This window comes from Cherax quadricarinatus, chromosome 2 (genome assembly GCF_038502225.1).
Source record: "Cherax quadricarinatus isolate ZL_2023a chromosome 2, ASM3850222v1, whole genome shotgun sequence".
Classification (NCBI taxonomy): domain Eukaryota; kingdom Metazoa; phylum Arthropoda; class Malacostraca; order Decapoda; family Parastacidae; genus Cherax; species Cherax quadricarinatus.
The window spans coordinates 11949788-11972637 of NC_091293.1; the positions used below are offsets into that span (position 1 = coordinate 11949788).

Sequence of the window (22850 nt, forward strand, 5' to 3'; positions counted from 1 at the left end):
TATTGTTATTATTATTAAAGGACGGATAACACTGGGAAACACAGCCAGGGTGGGGTCTTAGACGGACCTGTACTTGCTGATGAGAGAGGAAACCGACTTACAGACAGAAACAAGGAGCAGAAGCTATATGACAGGTTAGTTTATAAGGTGTAAGGTGTGTCGTCTGAACGAGGCTCATTCGGTCTGCAATATACCTGAGAGATATACTCCTCTAACTGTGTATATGCATTAAATTATGCACCTCTCGGTGTATATACTATGAGAGGCATACCTCTCGGTGTATATACACTGTGATGCATACGCACAGATATACAACTATACGTAAGTTTTCTTAGAAATGGATGAGTTGCATAAGTGTCTCAATTCTTCAACTTGTCGGTTTTCAAAACCATTCATCACATCTGGCCCTATGCTGCACTTCCTACAAGAGTGATGGACTGAACACATCGATTCCAGGTTGAGGGACTGATTACCTCAAACTTCTCTCCTTACCCACTTCTACTTTGTATTAGACTGATGAAGCCACTGTGTGGCGAAACGTTTCTTCAGTAAAGATTCCCATGTGTTGCATAAGTGTCTCAATTCTTCAACATATTTCAACGTAGGGGTGTGTGTGAGAGAGAGAGAGAGAGAGAGAGAGAGAGAGAGAGAGAGAGAGAGAGAGAGAGAGAGAGAGAGAGAGAGAGAGAGAGAGAGAGAGAGAGAGAGAGATAGGGGGAAGATATCACACCTGTGGAACATGGAGATATATAACAATAAACACCTGTGAAGCCTGATGCTCACAGATGTTGTCTAACATGGCAGGAAATATAACCAGGCGATACACGTTCCTAACACGAAAGTGTGCCTAGTTAACCTAGCCATGAACCTCCTGGGTGACTCTTGTAGTTCACCTAGCATACCATGAACCCCCTGGGTGACTCATACTTCACCTAGCCATACCATGAACCCCTTGGGTAACTCTTGTAGCTCACCTAGCCTCACCATGAACCTCCTAGGTGACACTTGTAGCTCACCTAGCCTCACCATGAACTTCCTAGGTGACTCTTGTAGTTCACCTAGCCTCACCATGAACCTCCTAGGTGACACTTGTAGTTCACCTTGCCTCACCATGAACCTCCTAGGTGACACTTGTAGTTCACCTAGCCTCACCATGAACCTCCTAGGTGACTCTTGTAGCTCACCTAGCATACCATGAACCCACTGGGTGACTCTTGTAGTTCACCTAGCATACCATTAACCCCCTGGGTGACTCTTGTAGTTCACCTAGCATACCATTAACCCCCTGGGTGACTCTTGTAGTTCACCTAGCATACCATGAACCCACTGGGAGACTCTTGTAGTTCACCTAGCATACCATGAACCCACTGGGTGACTCTTGTAGTTCACCTAGCATACCATGAACCCCCTGGGTGACTCTTGTAGTTCACCTAGCATACCATTAACCCCCTGGGTGACTCTTGTAGTTCACCTAGCATACCATTAACCCCCTGGGTGACTCTTGTAGTTCACCTAGCATACCATTAACCCACTGGGTGACTCTTGTAGTTCACCTAGCATACCATGAACCCCCTAGGTGACTCTTGTAGTTCACCTAGCCATACCATGAACCCCCTGGGTGACTCTTGTAGCTCACCTAGCATACCATGAACCCCCTGGGTGACTCTTGTAGTTCACCTAGCATACCATGAACCCACTGGGTGACTCTTGTAGTTCACCTAGCATACCATGAACCCACTGGGTGACTCTTGTAGTTCACCTAGCATACCATGAACCCCCTGGGTGACTCTTGTAGTTCACCTAGCATACCATGAACCCACTGGGAGACTCTTGTAGTTCACCTAGCATACCATGAACCCCCTGGGTGACTCTTGTAGTTCACCTAGCATACCATGAACCCCCTGGGTGACTCTTGTAGTTCACCTAGCATACCATGAACCCCCTGGGTGACTCTTGTAGTTCACCTAGCATACCATGAACCCCCTGGGTGACTCTTGTAGTTCACTTAGCATACCATGAACCAACTGGGTGACTCTTGTAGCTCACCTAGCATACCATGAACCCCCTGGGTGACTCCTGTAGTTCACCTAGCATACCATGAACCCCCTGGGTGACTCTTGTAGTTCACTTAGCATACCATGAACCCCCTGGGTGACTCTTGTAGTTCACCTAGCATACCATGAACCCACTGGGTGACTCTTGTAGTTCACCTAGCATACCATGAACCCCCTGGGTGACTCTTGTAGTTCACCTAGCATACCATGAACCCCCTGGGTGACTCTTGTAGTTCACTTAGCATACCATGAACCCCCTGGGTGACTCTTGTAGTTCACCTAGCATACCATGAACCCCCTGGGTGACTCTTGTAGTTCACCTAGCATACCATGAACCCCCTGGGTGACTCTTGTAGTTCACCTAGCATACCATGAACCCCCTGGGTGACTCTTGTAGTTCACCTAGCATACCATGAACCCCCTGGGTGACTCTTGTAGTTCACCTAGCATACCATGAACCCCCTGGGTGACTCTTGTAGTTCACTTAGCATACCATGAACCCCCTGGGTGACTCTTGTAGTTCACTTAGCATACCATGAACCCCCTGGGTGACTCTTGTAGTTCACCTAGCATACCATGAACCCCCTGGGTGACTCTTGTAGTTCACCTAGCATACCATGAACCCCCTGGGTGACTCTTGTAGTTCACTTAGCATACCATGAACCCCCTGGGTGACTCTTGTAGTTCACTTAGCATACCATGAACCCCCTGGGTGACTCTTGTAGTTCACTTAGCATACCATGAACCCCCTGGGTGACTCTTGTAGTTCACCTAGCATACCATGAACCCCCTGGGTGACTCTCGTAGCTTACCTAGATAAATTACGTGTTTTATTCATTCTACTCCCAGATCTTTGATACCAGTGAATAACTCTTGATAAGACGCAATACACCTTCTCTTTCCTTCGTTAGAACAAATGGGATAATTTTTTGTCTCAAGAAATCCTAGTAAGACGATAACAAGGAAGTCGCACAACGGGCGGGGATTTGAATTCACAACGCTGGCCATTGCGCTCACCACTAGAGCCAGACACTGGATAACCCGTGTGGGTTGAGCGTCAGCACGAGCGCCATTGCGCCACATCGTATAGCTGGTATCAGCCAGTCATGAGTGAAGTGCCACCAGGAGGAGGTGTTACCTGACCTCTATTGACCTGACCGAGACCAAGTGTCAAATATCAGTGATTTCAACCAGAATATTTGTGACTTTTATTTTTGAGCGGTTAATGAGGTTTAAAACCTGTCGACTACACTAGGAACCTCTAGTGCCTAAGAGAGAGGCATCAAGATAAACTCTCGCCATATATACGCGGTATATACACCTCTCAGTATACACCTCTCGGTGTATATACCCTGTGTTTCATTGTTCACAACGCTCAAAAACTCTGCTGCCAAGTTTAGTGAGAAGCTTATAAACTTAGTCATGAACCGAGCCGCTGGGGTGTTGACTCCCTGAACACTCTCCAGGTACTGGGCCTCTGGGATGTTGACTCCCTGAACACTCTCCAGGTACTGGGTCGTGGGGGTGTTGACTCCCTGAACACTCTCCAGGTACTGGGCCGCTGGGGTGTTGACTACCTGAACACTCTCCAGGTACTGGGCCGCTGGGATGTTGACTCCCTGAACACTCTCCAGGTACTGGGCCGCTGGGATGTTGACTCCCTGAACACTCTCCAGGTACTGGGCCGCTGGGGTGTTGACTACCTGAACACTCTCCAGGTACTGGGCCGCTGGGATGTTGACTCCCTGAACACTCTCCAGGTACTGGGCCGCTGGGGTGTTGACTCCTGGAACACTCTCCAGGTACTGGGCCGCTGGGGTGTTGACTCCCTGAACACTCTCCAGGTACTGGGCCGCTGGGGTGTTGACTACCTGAACACTCTCCAGGTACTGGGCCGCTGGGATGTTGACTCCCTGAACACTCTCCAGGTACTGGGCCGCTGGGATGTTGACTCTCTGAACACTCTCCAGGTACTGGGCCGCTGGGATGTTGACTCCCTGAACACTCTCCAGGTACTGGGCCGCTGGGATGTTGACTCTCTGAACACTCTCCAGGTACTGGGCCGCTGGGATGTTGACTCCCTGAACACTCTCCAGGTACTGGGCCGCTGGGATGTTGACTCCCTGAACACTCTCCAAGTACTGGGCCGCTGGGATGTTGACTCCCTGAACACTCTCCAGGTACTGGGCCGCTGGGATGTTGACTCCCTGAACACTCTCCAGGTACTGGGCCGCTGGGGTGTTGACTACCTGAACACTCTCCAGGTACTGGGCCGCTGGGATGTTGACTCCCTGAACACTCTCCAGGTACTGGGCCGCTGGGGTGTTGACTCCTGGAACACTCTCCAGGTACTGGGCCGCTGGGGTGTTGACTCCCTGAACACTCTCCAGGTACTGGGCCGCTGGGGTGTTGACTACCTGAACACTCTCCAGGTACTGGGCCGCTGGGATGTTGACTCCCTGAACACTCTCCAGGTACTGGGCCGCTGGGATGTTGACTCTCTGAACACTCTCCAGGTACTGGGCCGCTGGGATGTTGACTCCCTGAACACTCTCCAGGTACTGGGCCGCTGGGATGTTGACTCTCTGAACACTCTCCAGGTACTGGGCCGCTGGGATGTTGACTCCCTGAACACTCTCCAGGTACTGGGCCGCTGGGATGTTGACTCCCTGAACACTCTCCAGGTACTGGGCCGCTGGGATGTTGACTCCCTGAACACTCTCCAGGTACTGGGCCGCTGGGATGTTGACTCCCTGAACACTCTCCAGGTACTGGGCCGCTGGGATGTTGACTCCCTGAACACTCTCCAGGTACTGGGCCGCTGGGATGTTGACTCCCTGAACACTCTCCAGGTACTGGGCCGCTGGGATGTTGACTCCCTGAACACTCTCCAGGTACTGGGCCGCTGGGGTGTTGACTCCCTGAACACTCTCCAGGTACTGGGCCGCTGGGATGTTGACTCCCTGAACACTCTCCAAGTACTGGGCCGCTGGGATGTTGACTCCCTGAACACTCTCCAAGTACTGGGCCGCTGGGGTGTTGACTCTCTGAACACTCTCCAGGTACTGGGCCGCTGGGATGTTGACTCCCTGAACACTCTCCAGGTACTGGGCCGCTGGGATGTTGACTCTCTGAACACTCTCCAGGTACTGGGCCGCTGGGATGTTGACTCCCTGAACACTCTCCAGGTACTGGGCCGCTGGGATGTTGACTCCCTGAACACTCTCCAAGTACTGGGCCGCTGGGGTGTTGACTACCTGAACACTCTCCAGGTACTGGGCCGCTGGGGTGTTGACTCCTGGAACACTCTCCAGGTACTGGGCCGCTGGGATGTTGACTCCTGGAACACTCTCCAGGTACTGGGCCGCTGGGATGTTGACTCCCTGAACACTCTCCAGGTACTGGGCCGCTGGGATGTTGACTCCCTGAACACTCTCCAGGTACTGGGCCGCTGGGATGTTGACTCCCTGAACACTCTCCAGGTACTGGGCCGCTGGGATGTTGACTCCCTGAACACTCTCCAGGTACTGGGCCGCTGGGGTGTTGACTCCCTGAACACTCTCCAGGTACTGGGTCGCTGGGATGTTGACTCCCTGAACACTCTCCAGGTACTGGGCCGCTGGGGTGTTGACTCCCTGAACACTCTCCAGGTACTGGGCCGCTGGGATGTTGACTCCCTGAACACCCTCCAGGTACTGGGCCGCTGGGATGTTGACTCCCTGAACACTCTCCAGGTACTGGGCCGCTGGGATGTTGACTCCCTGAACACCCTCCAGGTACTGGGCCGCTGGGATGTTGACTCCCTGAACACTCTCCAGGTACTGGGCCGCTGGGATGTTGACTCCCTGAACAATCTCCAGGTACTGGGCCGCTGGGGTGTTGACTCCTGGAACACTCTCCAGGTACTGGGCCGCTGGGATGTTGACTCCCTGAACACTCTCCAGGTACTGGGCCGCTGGGGTGTTGACTCCTGGAACACTCTCCAGGTACTGGGCCGCTGGGATGTTGACTCCCTGAACACTCTCCAGGTACTGGGCCGCTGGGATGTTGACTCCCTGAACACTCTCCAGGTACTGGGCCGCTGGGATGTTGACTCCCTGAACACTCTCCAGGTACTGGGCCGCTGGGATGTTGACTCCCTGAACACTCTCCAGGTACTGGGCCGCTGGGATGTTGACTCCCTGAACACTCTCCAGGTACTGGGCCGCTGGGATGTTGACTCCCTGAACACTCTCCAGGTACTGGGCCGCTGGGATGTTGACTCCCTGAACACTCTCCAGGTACTGGGCCGCTGGGATGTTGACTCCTGGAACACTCTCCAGGTACTGGGCCGCTGGGATGTTGACTCCCTGAACACTCTCCAGGTACTGGGCCGCTGGGATGTTGACTCCCTGAACACTCTCCAGGTACTGGGCCGCTGGGATGTTGACTCCCTGAACACTCTCCAGGTACTCGGCCGCTGGGATGTTGACTACCTGAACACTCTCCAGGTACTGGGCCGCTGGGATGTTGACTCCCTGAACACTCTCCAGGTACTGGGCCGCTGGGATGTTGACTCCCTGAACAATCTCCAGGTACTGGGCCGCTGGGATGTTGACTCTCTGAACACTCTCCAGGTACTGGGCCGCTGGGATGTTGACTCCCTGAACACTCTCCAGGTACTGGGCCGCTGGGATGTTGACTACCTGAACACTCTCCAGGTACTGGGCCGCTGGGATGTTGACTCCCTAAACACTCTCCAGGTACTGGGCCGCTGGGATGTTGACTCACTGAACACTCTCCAGGTACTGGGCCGCTGGGATGTTGACTCCCTGAACACTCTCCAAGTACTGGGCCGCTGGGATGTTGACTCCCTGAACACTCTCCAAGTACTGGGCCGCTGGGATGTTGACTCCCTGAACACTCTCCAAGTACTGGGCCGCTGGGATGTTGACTCCCTGAACACTCTCCAAGTACTGGGCCGCTGGGATGTTGACTCCCTGAACACTCTCCAAGTACTGGGCCGTGGGGGTGTTGACTCCTGGAACACTCTCCAAGTACTGTGCCGTGGGGGGGGGTTGACTCCTGGAACACTCTCCAAGTACTGGGCCGTGGGGGTGTTGACTCCTGGAACACTCTCCAAGTACTGGGCCGTGGGGGGTGTTGACTCCTGGAACACTCCAAGTACTGGGCCGTGGGGGGGTTGACTCCTGGAACACCCTCCAGGTACTGGGCCGTGGGGGGGTTGACTCCTGGAACACCCTCCAGGTACTGGGCCGTGGGGGGGTTGACTCCTGGAACACCCTCCAGGTACTGGGCCGTGGGGGAGTTGACTCCTGGAACACCCTCCAGGTACTGGGCCGTGGGGGGTTGACTCCTGGAACACCCTCCAGGAACTGGGCCGTGGGGGCTGACTCCTGGAACACCCTCCAGGTACTGGGCCGTGGGGGTTGACTCATGGAACGCCCTCCAGGTACTGGGCCGTGGGGGTGTTAACTCCTGGAACATCCTCCAGGTACTGGGCCGTGGGGGGGTTGACTCCCGGAACACCCTCTAGGTACTGGGCCGTGTGAGGGTTGACTCCTGGAACACCCTCCAGGTACTGGGCCGTGGAGGTGTTGACTCCCTGAACACCCTCCAGGTACTGGGCCGTGGTGGGTTGACTCCTGGAACACCCTCCAGGTACTGGGCCGTGGGGGGCTTGACTCCTGGAACACCCTCCAGGTACTGGGCCGTCTGGAGGTTCACTTCTGGAGCACTCTCCAGGTACTGGGCCGTGGGGGGGTTGACTCCCGGAACATCCTCCAGGTACTGGGCCGTGGGGGGTTGATTCCCGGAACACCCTCCAGGTACTGAGCCGTGGGGGGGTTGACCCCCGAACACCCTCCAGGTACTGGGCCGTGGGGGTTGACTCCCGAACACCCTCCAGGTACTGGGCCGTGGGGGGTTGACTCCCGAACACCCTCCAGGTACTGGGCCGTGGGGGTTGACTCCCGGAACACCCTCCAGGTACTGGGCCGTGGGGGATTTGACTCCCGAACACCCTCCAGGTACTGGGCCGTGGGGGGTTGACTCCCGAACACCCTCCAGGTACTGGGCCGTGGGGGGGTTGACTCCCGAACACCCTCCAGGTACTCGGCCGTGGGGGGGGTTGACTCCCGAACACCCTCCAGGTACTGGGCCGTGGGGGGGGTTGACTCCCGAACACCCTCCAGGTACTGGGCCGTGGGGAGGATTGACTCCCGAACACCCTCCAGGTACTGGGCCGTGGAGAAGTTGACTCCCGGAACACCCTCCAGGTACTGGGCCGTGAGGGGGGTTGACTCCCGGAACACCCTCCAGGTACTGGGCCGTGGGGGATTGACTCCCGGAACACCCTCCAGGTACTGGGCTGTGGGGGTGTTGACTCCCGGAACACCCTCCAGGTACTGGGCCGTGGGGGTGTTGACTCCCGGTACACCCTCCAGGTACTGGGCCGTGGGGGGGGTTGACTCCCGGAACACCCTCCAGGTACTGGGCCGTGGGGGGGTTAACTCCCGGAACACCCTCCAGGTACTGGGCCGTGGGGGGGTTGACTCCCGGAACACCCTCCAGGTACTGGGCCGTGGGGGGGTTGACTCCCGGAACACCCTCCAGGTACTGGGCCGTGGGGGGGTTGACTCCCGGAACACCCTCCAGGTACTGGGCCGTGGGGGGGTTGACTCCCGGAACACCCTCCAGGTACTGGGCCGTGGGGGGGTTGACTCCCGGAACACCCTCCAGGTACTGGGCCGTGGGGGGGGTTGACTCCCGGAACACCCTGCAGGTACTGGGCCGTGGGGGGGTTGACTCCCGGAACACCCTCCAGGTACTGGGCCGTGGGGGGGTTGACTCCCGGAACACCCTCCAGGTACTGGGCCGTGGGGGGGTTTGACTCCCGGAACACCCTCCAGGTACTGTGCCGTGGGGGGTTGACTCCCGGAACACCCTCCAGGTACTGGGCCGTGGGGGTTTGACTCCCGGAACACCCTCCAGGTACTGGGCCGTGGGGGGGTTGACTCCGGAACACCCTCCAGGTACTGGGCCGTGGGGGTTGACTCCTGGAACACCCTCCAGGTACTTGGCTGTGGGGGGGTTGACTCCGGAACACCCTCCAGGTACTGGGCCGTGGGGGGGTTGACTCCGGAACACCCTCCAGGTACTGGGCCGTGGGGGGTTGACTCCGGAACACCCTCCAGGTACTGGGCCGTGGGGGGGTTGACTCCGGAACACCCTCCAGGTACTGGGCCGTGGGGGGGTTGACTCCCAGAACACCCTCCAGGTACTGGGCCGTGGGGGGGTTGACTCCCGGAACACCCTCCAGGTACTGGGCCGTGGGGGGGTTGACTCCCGGAACACCCTCCAGGTACTGGGCCGTGGGGGGTTGACTCCTGGAACACCCTCCAGGTACTGGGTCGTGGGGGGCTTGACTCCTGGAACACCCTCCAGGTACTGGGCCGTGGGGGGGTTGACTCCTGGAACACCCTCCAGTTACTGGGCCGTGGGGGGGTTGACTCCTGGAACACCCTCCAGGTACTGGGCCGTGGGGGGCTTGACTCCTGGAACACCCTCCAGGTACTGGGCCGTGGGGGGTTGACTCCTGGAACACCCTCCAGGTACTGGGTCGTGGGGGGCTTGACTCCTGGAACACCCTCCAGGTACTGGGCCGTGGGGGGGTTGACTCCCGGAACACCCTCCAGGTACTGGGCCGTGGGGGCTTGACTCCTGGAACACCCTCCAGGTACTGGGCCGTGGGGGGGGCTGACTCCTGGAACACCCTCCAGGTACTGGGCCGTGGGGGGGTTGACTCCCGGAACACCCTCCAGGTACTGGGCCGTGGGGGGGTTGACTCCCGGAACACCCTCCAGGTACTGGGCCGTGGGGGGGTTGACTCCAGGAACACCCTCCAGGTACTGGGCCGTGGGGGGCTTGACTCCCGGAACACCCTCCAGGTACTGGGCCGTGGGGGGTTGACTCCCGGAACACCCTCCAGGTACTGGGCCGTGGGGGGCTTGACTCCTGGAACACCCTCCAGGTACTGGGCCGTGGGGGGCTTGACTCCTGGAACACCCTCCAGGTACTGGGCCGTGGGGGGGGTTGACTCCTGGAACACCCTCCAGGTACTGGGCCGTGGGGGGGTTGACTCATGGAACACCCTCCAGGTACTGGGCCGTGGGGGGGGTTGACTCCTGGAACACCCGCCCGGTCCGGGGCCGGGGGGGGGGGTTGACTCATGGAACACCCTCCAGGTACTGGGCCGTGGGGGGGTTGACTCCCGAACACCCTCCAGGTACTCGGCCGTGGGGGGGTTGACTCCCGAACACCCTCCAGGTACTGGGCCGTGGGGGGGGTTGACTCCCGAGCACCCTCCAGGTACTGGGCCGTGGGGAGGATTGACTCCCGAACACCCTCCAGGTACTGGGCCGTGGAGAAGTTGACTCCAGGAACACCCTCCAGGTACTGGGCCGTGAGGGGGGTTGACTCCCGGAACACCCTCCAGGTACTGGGCCGTGGGGGATTGACTCCCGGAACACCCTCCAGGTACTGGGCTGTGGGGGTGTTGACTCCCGGAACACCCTCCAGGTACTGGGCCGTGGGGGTGTTGACTCCCGGAACACCCTCCAGGTACTGGGACGTGGGGGGGTTTGACTCCCGGAACACCCTCCAGGTACTGGGCCGTGGGGGGGTTAACTCCCGGAACACCCTCCAGGTACTGGGCCGTGGGGGGGTTGACTCCCGGAACACCCTCCAGGTACTGGGCCGTGGGGGGGTTGACTCCCGGAACACCCTCCAGGTACTGGGCCGTGGGGGGGTTGACTCCCGGAACACCCTCCAGGTACTGGGCCGTGGGGGGGTTGACTCCCGGAACACCCTCCAGGTACTGGGCCGTGGGGGGGTTGACTCCCGGAACACCCTCCAGGTACTGGGCCGTGGGGGGGTTTGACTCCCGGAACACCCTCCAGGTACTGTGCCGTGGGGGGTTGACTCCCGGAACACCCTCCAGGTACTGGGCCGTGGGGGTTTGACTCCCGGAACACCCTCCAGGTACTGGGCCGTGGGGGGTTGACTCCGGAACACCCTCCAGGTACTGGGCCGTGGGGGTTGACTCCTGGAACACCCTCCAGGTACTTGGCCGTGGGGGGGTTGACTCCGGAACACCCTGCAGGTACTGGGCCGTGGGGGGGTTGACTCCGGAACACCCTCCAGGTACTGGGCCGTGGGGGGTTGACTCCGGAACACCCTCCAGGTACTGGGCCGTGGGGGGGTTGACTCCGGAACACCCTCCAGGTACTGGGCCGTGGGGGGGTTGACTCCCGGAACACCCTCCAGGTACTGGGCCGTGGGGGGGGTTGACTCCCGGAACACCCTCCAGGTACTGGGCCGTGGGGGGGTTGACTCCCGGAACACCCTCCAGGTACTGGGCCGTGGGGGGGTTGACTCCCGGAACACCCTCCAGGTACTGGGCCGTGGGGGGGTTGACTCCGGAACACCCTCCAGGTACTGGGCCGTGGGGGGGTTGACTCCCGGAACACCCTCCAGGTACTGGGCCGTGGGGGGTTGACTCCGGAACACCCTCCAGGTACTGGGTCGTGGGGGGTTTACTCCCGGAACACCCTCCAGGTACTGGGCCGTGGGGGGTTGACTCCGGAACACCCTCCAGGTACTGGGCCGTGGGGGGGTTGACTCCCGGAACACCCTCCAGGTACTGGGCCGTGGGGGGTTGACTCCGGAACACCCTCCAGGTACTGGGCCGTAGGGGGGTTGACTCCCGGAACACCCTCCAGGTACTGGGCCGTGGGGGGGTTGACTCCCGGAACACCCTCCAGGTACTGGGCCGTGGGGGGCTTGACTCCTGGAACACCCTCCAGGTACTGGGCCGTGGGGGGATTGACTCCTGGAACACCCTCCAGTTACTGGGCCGTGGGGGGGTTGACTCCTGGAACACCCTCCAGGTACTGGGCCGTGGGGGGCTTGACTCCTGGAACACCCTCCAGGTACTGGGCCGTGGGGGGTTGACTCCTGGAACACCCTCCAGGTACTGGGTCGTGGGGGGCTTGACTCCTGGAACACCCTCCAGGTACTGGGCCGTGGGGGGGTTGACTCCCGGAACACCCTCCAGGTACTGGGCCGTGGGGGCTTGACTCCTGGAACACCCTCCAGGTACTGGGCCGTGGGGGGGGCTGACTCCTGGAACACCCTCCAGGTACTGGGCCGTGGGGGGGTTGACTCCCGGAACACCCTCCAGGTACTGGGCCGTGGGGGGGTTGACTCCCGGAACACCCTCCAGGTACTGGGCCGTGGGGGGGTTGACTCCCGGAACACCCTCCAGGTACTGGGCCGTGGGGGGCTTGACTCCCGGAACACCCTCCAGGTACTGGGCCGTGGGGGGTTGACTCCCGGAACACCCTCCAGGTACTGGGCCGTGGGGGGCTTGACTCCTGGAACACCCTCCAGGTACTGGGCCGTGGGGGGCTTGACTCCTGGAACACCCTCCAGGTACTGGGCCGTGGGGGGGGTTGACTCCTGGAACACCCTCCAGGTACTGGGCCGTGGGGGGGGGTTGACTCATGGAACACCCTCCAGGTACTGGGCCGTGGGGGGGGTTGACTCCTGGAACACCCTCCAGGTACTGGGCCGTGGGGGGGGGTTGACTCATGGAACACCCTCCAGGTACTGGGCCGTAGGGGGGTTGACTCCCGGAACCCCCTCCAGGTACTGGGCCGTGGGGGGGGTTGACTCCTGGAACACCCTCCAGGTACTGGGCCGTGGGGGGGGTTGACTCCTGGAACACCCTCCAGGTACTGGGCCGTGGGGGGGTTGACTCCTGGAACACCCTCCAGGTACTGGGCCGTGGGGGGGGGTTGACTCCTGGAACACCCTCCAGGTACTGGGCGCTAATTATGATGTTAAAATTAAATTATCCTTCAGAAAGATATGATCATGGAGCTGAGATAATAAGTTTTAATTCAGTACGTCTCTCTTTCTTCATAATTATCAGAAATAAACACTGATGAACAGAGAAGCAGTTAAGACTTGAGAGAAAGTGAGAAATAAAACGTACTTAAGGAATTGGAGAACTGCCACCAAGAGTAGTAACAGCCTGGTTGACTAGGTAATCGCCAGACTCACCTTGTCCATGGCCTGGCTCCGGGAGTAGAGAGACTCTTGGAATTCGTTCATATAACAAAGGTAAGTGAAGCTTCAACAAGGTTAAAATAGGATGTATTTCTCATTATAATAGTCAACAGTACTGACACAGACGAGTGAGAGACTTGTACAGCAGTTAAATACCTTTATTTGAGAACGATATTGAAGTTAGAATAGGAAAAATGTCATAGCAAAAGTAGATTCAATTAAACAACTGAGAATTACAATTGACAGAAAAAAAAACGTACACAACCAAAACAACCTACACAACCTACACAGCCTACACAACCTACACAACTTACACAACCTACACAACCTACACAACTTACACAACCAACACAACCTACACAACCTACACAACCTACAACCTACACAGCCTACACAACCTACACAACTTACACAACCTATACAACCTACACAACCTACACAACCTACACAACCTGCACAACCCAAAACACACTCGAACCTTTCACTAAGATAGACCGGCCTTTAAAACTTAGATATAATCAGAAGAGATAGTCTGAACTTATCGCACAGACACCAGTATAGAGGCCTAGGTAGCTTCTATCTACGAGCCTTGTGAGTGCGGGGACTAGAGCTGGGTTGTGGAGACATTACTTCCCGACGAAGAGGAGGTACAGTGTATCTCTTCCTATAGGAAGACATTTTGAATAACAATGGCACCTTCCCCAATGGGAAACCAAGGTTGAGTCACCGACTGGTAAACACCCGGCCACCTAATATATGCTGTGAATTTAAAAAAAAAAAAAAAGGACACCAATATCCAAAAATATACCAAAGCTTCAGATCTGAAGCCGCTCTGAAGTTGAATTCTTATGCTACGGATGTTGAATATTTAAAGTTGATTAGATGAGGCATTCAAATATTATAGCATGAATATCAGTATTCCATTTGTTTTTCATTTTATCAGATAAAATAAGTAATTTGTGCCTACACGGCCCAAAATCAGTCCTAACCTTTCTCTATGTAAGATAAAGCAGTATTTAAGGTTTGAAGCAGATCAGTAGAGACATTCTCCAGTAATTGCAAAGAATTTATCTGTTCAATAAAACTAGCAAAGTAAATTTTATACTAAACTAAATGAGATCGCACCTTTGAGAAAACACACAACTACTAAAAGTTTGAAGGCGACCAGAAGATGCGTTCTATAGTTCTCGCACAGAATCCAAACATTTCAAATTTATTAACTATTCCCACAACGAGAAGGACTCGAACCAATGGTAAGACTATCTTAAAATAATCAAGCCACTACTCTGATCACAAAAACAGGTATTTACAAAGGAATCTCACACCAACAAAGATGTGGCAAGCTCTAGTTCAAGTCCCTTCAAAAACGTGATGTTTGGTTGTTACTCTGTTGTGGTGAGTCGCAGCCTGTGGGGAGAAATGTGATGTAAGCTGTCTCGTTACACCTGTTGAGCATGTTCACCTAGTAGTAAATAGGTGTCTGGGTGTTAGTTAACTGTTGTGGGACGCACCATGTGAAGGGGGTACACCATACCACAGACAAGTAGCCAGGACCAGGCTCCAGAATGAGGTGAAGTTGGAACCAGGTCTTAACTTATAGAACCAAAGTGAAGTTACTGTTTGAGAGTATGTTGCAAATGAACTATAGTGCGACGACTCAACTCACAAATGAAACTGGTGTTGAGCCAGGTCATTCGTACAGCTTTTTCTTGAAGCGTTCAAGTTTATGGTTAAGCGTCGAAGCAGCAAAGTTAACCAGCGACAGAGAGTTCCACCTTTCCTGGTTGGTGTTTCTAGCTATACTGACTCACGCCACTGCGACGTGTCCCCGCCCAGTCGTGTTCGCCGGGATCAAGTCTTAGCTGATTTAACTGCCTCTTAATTTACATCTGTTGTTTTCTTCCGGTTCCTGACGTTTAACTTCTTTTCATAACTATTCATGCAGATGAAGAAGACATATGCACCTGTTAGGTATGTTTATTTCCGAAACTTTTCCCCTTCACTGTAGGTTTCGTCAGTCGTGTACAGAAGCGACTGAATATGGAGATAACAGAAACAGTGGAAAGGTAAAGATAATATGATCAGTCCATCAGTCTTCCCTAAGTAGTTTTGAGGTGGTCAGTCCCTCAGCCTGGAGTAGTGTTCAGCTCCATATTCCTGAACAATGTTCAGGTGAACACTTCCCTAAGCGGAGAACAAAAGGTTGTGTGACGGAGATTGGATTTCAGAAGGACCTGCCAAGTATGGGCCAGAGAGTTATTTATGTTAAAACTTTTGCTAAGGCTTCGAGACATGATAACGTAATAATTTTTAACTTTAGTCAGATTGAACGGAATACTTTGACAGGGATTCAAGAGCCAGTTGACTTCTAGCTGAAAAATGAGACACTTGTCAAACATTTGGAAATCTTTATTGAGTAATGGACTGAGGTAGCCAGCCAGTGGCTACCTCAGTCCAATACAAAGAAGAGCGTTGAAGAAAGATGAAGAGCTTGAGGTAATCAGTCCCTCAGCCTCAGTCCCTTAAACTCCTCTTTTTCCACCGTTCTTCTTTGTACGGGACTGAAGAAGTCACTGGCTGTCGAAACATTCCTCAATAAAGGTTCCCAACTGTTGCACAAGTGTCTCACTCCTCAACGTGACGGTTTTCTAAACCATTTACAGCGACTTCCCAGATGCAATCCACAACTGTCTTCTTATTTTCTTAAGTAGTTCGTAACAACCAAGAAGGAACATAAACTGTCTGATTTGGTTCTGACAAGGAGACCCTTATTAATAATGTAATATTACGAAGGAGCTTGGCACGAGCGACCAATAATATAAAATTGATTAGTATGATATTTAGGATTATATAATAAGGGTCCTAGATTTTTGTTCAGTAGATTACCATGGGCCGAGAAATTTCCTGCCATGTGTTGACTGCGGTAACGAAGAGAACTGTCACTACGACAGTTTTCATACTGCTGTATAGGATACCCAAAAGAACATATTTTCCCAATGGGGAAATAAAATTGAATAGAAATGATCCAACATTGATGATCACAAGACCTAAATGTCTTTTAGGGATAAAGACAGAAATTTATGGTCGTATCAATAAGAGAGAGGGTCGTAGAATACAGATAAATGGTTCACAAAACTGACAAGTTGATAAATTAAACGTATGTGCACACTTGGATATCTTTATTGTGGAAACGTTTCGCCACAAATGGTTTCATCAGTCCTATACTGCCTGCACTATATAAGCCAGTTCTTCGCGAATATGCTGTATTCTTATCAAGTCTGATGGACTGATTACATCGACTCCAGGTTGAGGGACTGATTTCCTCAAACTATTTCTGATCTTACCATTCTTCTTTATATTGGACTGATGAAGCCAAATGTGCAACAGATAGGAATCTTTATTTATGAAACGCTTCGCCTAGACTTTTTCAGTCGTATGCAGAAGTGACTAAAAGCAGAGACAACAGAAGTAATATAGATGTATAGGGTTATTTTAGGCACTGTGGCCTTTGTTCCAACTTGCTGCTTGCCATGTCTCCCAAGTCTTTTTCACATTCTGAATGATCATGCTCTGTATCATTTAACATTGGGTCCCGGGTTATTTACATTCCCGGGGTTTAAGACTGTGTAATTATCTAATCTAAACTGCATCTGCCTTGAAATCAGCTTGTCTAAATCTTCCCGAAGTTCAATAGTATCTCTCGCTTAGTCTTCTAGTCGATCTATTTTTGTATCGTCTGCCAATTTACTCACATCACTAACCAGTGACAGAGTTAGTTCTCATTGAACCTAACTTTTCTCTAATCTTTTAACATCTATTTTATTATGAATAGATAGTTTGTGAGATGACCTCCCCTGCTGAAACACCTTCAAATTCATTTCCATTTTACTGAAAGATGTTTAAGTCTCCTCCATTTCCAAGCACTTTCATTCGATCATATTTCTCCTATATGGAAAATATGTTCTTTGGGCAGCATGTATATGTATAGTTTTTAGAAAGCAATCATACTGATAGTTCTCTTTTTTATCTCAGTCAACACATGTTCTGTCAGCCCACTGAACTCTGCTAAACGAAAATCTGGGACCTATAGTGTATAATCCCTAATATATTTCTATTCATCGTTATATGAAATCGATTTGTGGTCACTCTTGGCAAGCTCTTCCGTAATCTCAAGACTACGGAGAAGCTTTGAATCGTTAGGTAAGACACATATGCAACAGTTAGGTATCATTATTATGAAACGTTTCGCCTACACAGTAGGCTTCTTCAGTCGAGTACAGAAAAGTTGATAGAAGCAGAAGATACTTGAAGACGATGTAATCAGTCCATCACCCTTAAAGTTTTGAGGTGGTCAGTCCCTCAGTCTGGAGAAGAGCATTGTTCCATAGTATGAAACAATATGGAGATGAAGTGACAGGATGGATCTTTATATAGCGCCAAGAGGTGAGACGTAGGTCACTAGAAGAGGTAAGAACTCAGATGTTGAGAGGTCAGGTCCCTCTCAAATCCAGCCGCTCTCACTAGTGAAAGTTGTCGAAGTTGATTGCAGGTCTGTACCAAGATACCCTTGTGTTGCAGTGTCTGACAGATTGAACATTAAAATGGTATAAACTACCGACAGGTTGTTAGGTAAGACACATATGCAACAGTTAGGTATCTTTATTATGAAACGTTTCGCCTACACAGTAGGCTTCTTCAGTCGAGTACAGAAAAGTTGATAGAAGCAGAAGATACTTGAAGACGATGTAATCAGTCCATCACCCTTAAAGTTTTGAGGTGGTCAGTCCCTCAGTCTGGAGAAGAGCATTGTTCCATAGTATGAAACAATATGGAGATGAAGTGACAGGATGGATCTTTATATAGCGCCAAGAGGTGAGACGTAGGTCACTAGAAGAGGTAAGAACTCAGATGTTGAGAGGTCAGGTCCCTCTCAAATCCAGCCGTTCTCACTAGTGAAAGTTGTCGAAGTTGATTGCAGGTCTGTACCAAGATACCCTTGTGTTGCAGTGTCTGACAGATTGAACATTAAAATGGTATAAAGGGTGATGGACTGATTACATCGTCTTCAAGTATCTTCTGCTTCTATCAACTTTTCTGTACTCGACTGATGAAGCCTACTGTGTAGGCGAAACGTTCCATAATAAAGATACCTAACTGTTGCATATGTGTCTTACCTAACAACCTGTCGGTAGTTTATACCATTTTAATGTTCAAGCTTTGAATCCTGGATCACTTCTAGGAAGTTTTTTGATTCTTGATTCCCAGTCAAAGAATTCCAGTCAATTTCACTAAGGTTAAAATCTAGAATTACTAAGTTGTCGTGCATTGAAGTCAGTCTCTGTTGGTCCCTACTCAAATTTGGGGGTCGATATATCACGGCCAAAGTCAAATTTTCATGTCCCTTTGCAAATTCTAACCAGACTCCGAGAGTGTTTCTTCAGTCTTTTCACGGTCTTATGCAGTCATCCATTTTTTTTTTTCGCACATACAGAGGTACCTAGCTACCCTTCCCGGTATATCCATCAACATGAAACAAGTTGAACCCCTGAATGCAGCACTCGACAATCACGTCTCTACTGTTCAACTTGACGTCTCAGTTACTGCAAGAAAAAAAATATTTCCCACATACTCAACCAATCTCAATTAGTTCATCTTAATGTTAACGCTACAACAACATGTATGGAATATATGTTTTAAGAAAACACATCTGTATCTTTCTGTTCCTCTTCGACTTTCCACCAGTATAAAGAACAACAAGGCACAATACCGCGACTGGAATAATATACAAATAACCTGCACATAGGAGAGAGAAGCTTACGATGACGTTTCGGTCCGACTTGAATCATTTACAAATTCACGCTAACATAAAAGCGTTCATGTTCAGGTAGGTTTACCAGGAGAGGTCCTGGCCCAGGTCTTCTCCATGTGGTGACTCGGAAGTGGTTCCGGAGTGTCGGAGTGATGTACCGTTTACAGCCCTATAACAGGGACACGGTGAGAATTCGTGTCAAATATAGTACCGTTTACAGTCCTATGGCTGGGGAAGCCCTATCACAAAGGCACGGTGAGTCTTTCCATTCTATTTGAGCCATTCCTGGCACTCAGGCCGTGGCCCGAATGCCAGAGCGACTATAGAGATTCTCTGGAAGTGTGTTGAACACCTGACCTCTGACAGAAGTCTTCCAGAAAAGAGTGAGGGAGCCAGTATATGTAGGCGAGGGGAACAAGGAAGGGACCAAGAGAGGAAGAAAAGGAAGTAGCGGCAGTGGTATGGCAGGTAGTGGAAGAAGTGGTAGTAGAAAGTAGAAAGCAAGGAGAGTAATTTTAGTGGCATGAGAGATACAAAGGGTAGCGAAGGGTGAAGTGAAGGGAGGCCTTAGTAATGGTAGTGACAATAGTAGTAGTAATGGAGTAGTAGCCATAGTAGTAGTAGTAGTAGTAGTAGTAGTAGTAGTAGTAGTAGTAGTAGTAGTAGTAGTAGTAGTAGTAGCAGAAGTGGGGTAAGTCTGTGGACAGGAGAGCTAAGGGCCCCACAGTGGATAGGATCAAAAACGCAGGGAAAAAAATGAAGGACAGAACACACTTAGGCAGAAGAAAGGAAAACAAAGAAAAAAAAGTAAAAAATAGGAAATGAGAAGAGATAAGGAGAGAAGGAGAAAAAATTATCAGGTCAAGTCACGAGTGTTCTGAATTTTGGACCATTTCACAATGTAAAGAAAACAGAAGGTAACTACAGAGACAATGCCAGGACTAAGATCCATACAGGGGAAACTGTCTATAAGGGATGCCTCAACAAGATGGCGTTTGTAAAGGTTAGACGTAGGATAGACAGTTTTAGCAGAAAACAAGTAAAAAGGACGACTGTGATCTCTAACATGACGGAAACGAGCATAATTGGTGTCGGCAAGTCTAACATTTTGTGTGTGTGTGTTGTTTGAGTGAGTCAGAAAGTTGCTCCAAAGTACCGAAGAGGACATGAGGAACATGAAATAGAGTAGACACCAGGAGCATCTATAGAGGGAGGAGACGTACGAACTAGATTACTGTGATGAGCGTTAGTTTGGCGAAAAGTAAGTTTGAAGCCTAAGGAACGGAGAGAGTTGTTAAGATTAGAATGATTAGAAATATAAGGAAGGCAGATAAGGAGATTTCACAGGAGTAGAGAGTTTGTGAGAGAAGAAAGTCCGTTTAGCACGTGAGAAGGCAAAGTTTATGAAATCATAAGGGCAGCCAAAATGAGAGAACGAATTATGAAGAGTGAAAATTTCAGATTCAAAGAACTGAAGGTCACAAATACGGAAGGCATGGCGAAAGCGAGAATAAGATCACTTTCCTGATAGAGGGAGCATGGTAAGAAAAGTAGTGAATATACATGCTACTGTGCATAGACTTGCGATAAACGGAAAAAGGAAACCTTGTAGCTGAGGAAGGGAAGCAAAGAGCTAGACTCGCACTCAGCTTTAATCTTGATGGAAGGAGCAAGATTGTTAAGGGCATCGAGAATTTTTTGGAAGAGAAATCACGGGGTCAAAGAGCAAAGATGTTATCTACATAACAAAGTCAGAGGGAAGTTCGCACACCAAAAGCAGGAAGATCAGGTTCGAAGTATTCCATATGAAGGTTAACAAGAACAGGGGATAGAAGAGAGGCCACAGTAACTCCGAAGGATTGAGAATAAAATTTACCGTGAAAGGAAGAGGAGTTAAGAGTCCACGTCAGTTTGCGTGCGGCCAGCAGTGACAGCCTGGTTGATCAGACCCTGATCCACAATGAGGCCTGGTCTCAGACCGGGCCGCTGGGGCGTTGACCCCTGAAACCCTCTCCAGATAAACTCCAGATAAACATAAAGGCGAATAAGTTCAAGAATGACATCAGCAGGTACAGGGAGATGAAGCCACTCTTCACTGGCTATCTTTCTGTCCGCCTTGACGATACGTGGCCCGGTGGCCTGGTGGCTAAAGCTCCCGCTTCACACACGGAGGGCCCGGGTTCGATTCCCGGCGGGTGGAAACATTTCGACACGTTTCCTTACACCTGTTGTCCTGTTCACCTAGCAGCAAATAGGTACCTGGGTGTTAGTCGACTGGTGTGGGTCGCATCCTGGGGGACAAGATTAAGGACCCCAATGGAAATAAGTTAGACAGTCCTCGATGACGCACTGACTTTCTTGGGTTATCCTGGGTGGCTAACCCCCCGGGGTTAAAAATCCGAACGAAATCTTATCTTATCTTATCTTATCTTACCGGCGTCCTCACTCTTGTGTTCTTGTGACTTTGTAAATGGTTCAAATCGGACCGAAACATCGTCGTAAGCTCTGTCTCCTATGTGTGAGTTATATGTGAATTTTTCACCAGTATGTCTTATCCCTTTGCGAAACTATTCTGCCAAGACTTGACTTCCTGTTTAGTATTCAAACATTCAGTGCTAAAGATCTAAAAATTAAGCTTGCTTCGAGTCATTCACTTTTTTTTACAGATCTACTCTGAACAAATTTTCATCTCATTTTATGCCATTTCTACCAGTAGCTTTAGTTTATCTTTCCTTTATTTGCTACTTGTCTTTTTACTGCTCTGCCAGTCGACAAATCATCACAGATTTCTACCCCTCAGTGCAGTGCCTGATATTTACAGTACTACGACTGTATGTGTGTGTGTGTGTGTACACTCACCTATTTGTGGTTACTGGGGTTGAGTCACAGTTCCTGGCCTCGCCTCTTCGCTGGTCGCTACTAGATCCACTCTTTCCCGCTCCAAGAGCTTTATCGTATCTCCTCTTACATCTAGTCTTACAGACTGTTCCACTTTCTGACAAATCTATGACTGAAGAAATATTTCCTAATATTCTGTGACTCATCTGAGTCTTCAACTTCCAATTGTGACCCCTTGTTGCTGTGTCCCATCTCTGAGACATCCTGTCCCTATCCACCTTGTCAATTCCTCTCAGTATTTTATATATCGTTATCATGTCCTCCCAGTCCCTCCTTTCTTCCAGTATCGTCAGGTTGATTTCCCTTAACCTTTCCTCCTAGGATATATATACCCCCCTAGCTCTGGTACTGGTCTTTTTGCAAACCATTGCACTTTCTCTATTTTCTCGACGTGCTTGATCAGGTGTGGATTTCATACTGTGTGCTGCCTACTCCAAAATGGACCTGACGTAACACGGTAAATGAATCCTTACTCACGTGGTCGAAATGCTATTCCTAGGTTTGCCAGGCGCCCATATGCTCACTCCAAGGTCCTTTTTGTTGAGTGAGTTTTGCAGCCATAACCACGTTCCCTCCCCTAGGATGAACTCCGTCTTCGGTCTTCTTTGTCCTTCTCCAAGCTTCATAACTTTGGACTTAGTAGGGTTTAACTCCAGGAGCCATTTGTCGGACAAGGCTTGCAGCCTGTCCGGAGATCCTTGAAGACTTACCTGATCCTTGTCCGCTTGCACTCACCTATTTGTGGTTGCAAGGGTCGTGTCGCTGCTCCTGGCTCTATCTCTTCGCTGATTGCTACTAGGTCCAATCTGTCTCTGATCCATGAACTCTGTCATACCTCTTCTTAAAGTAATGTATGGATCCTACTTCCACTATATCACTCTCCAGGCTGTTCCACTTCCTGACAACTCTATGACTGAAGAAATACTTCCTAACATCTTTGTGATTCATCTGAGTTT

At 51.6% G+C, this 22850-nt stretch overlaps 1 protein-coding gene across 4 annotated transcripts in view; it reads right to left on the bottom strand.

Annotated features, from left to right (window-relative positions):
* The window catches only part of LOC128704509 (beta-1,3-galactosyltransferase 5-like), a 170032-nt gene extending 155038 nt beyond the window's left edge, over window positions 1-14994 (bottom strand). For 3 of the 4 annotated variants that reach the window (XM_070087325.1, XM_070087328.1, XM_070087310.1), the window contains exon 1: window positions 14854-14994. The gene's annotated coding sequence lies outside the window, so the exon portion shown is untranslated. The remainder of the gene's footprint in view (window positions 1-14853) is intronic. The other variant, XM_070087316.1, reaches the window with a different exon arrangement.
* Between the last annotated feature and the right edge of the window lie 7856 nt (window positions 14995-22850).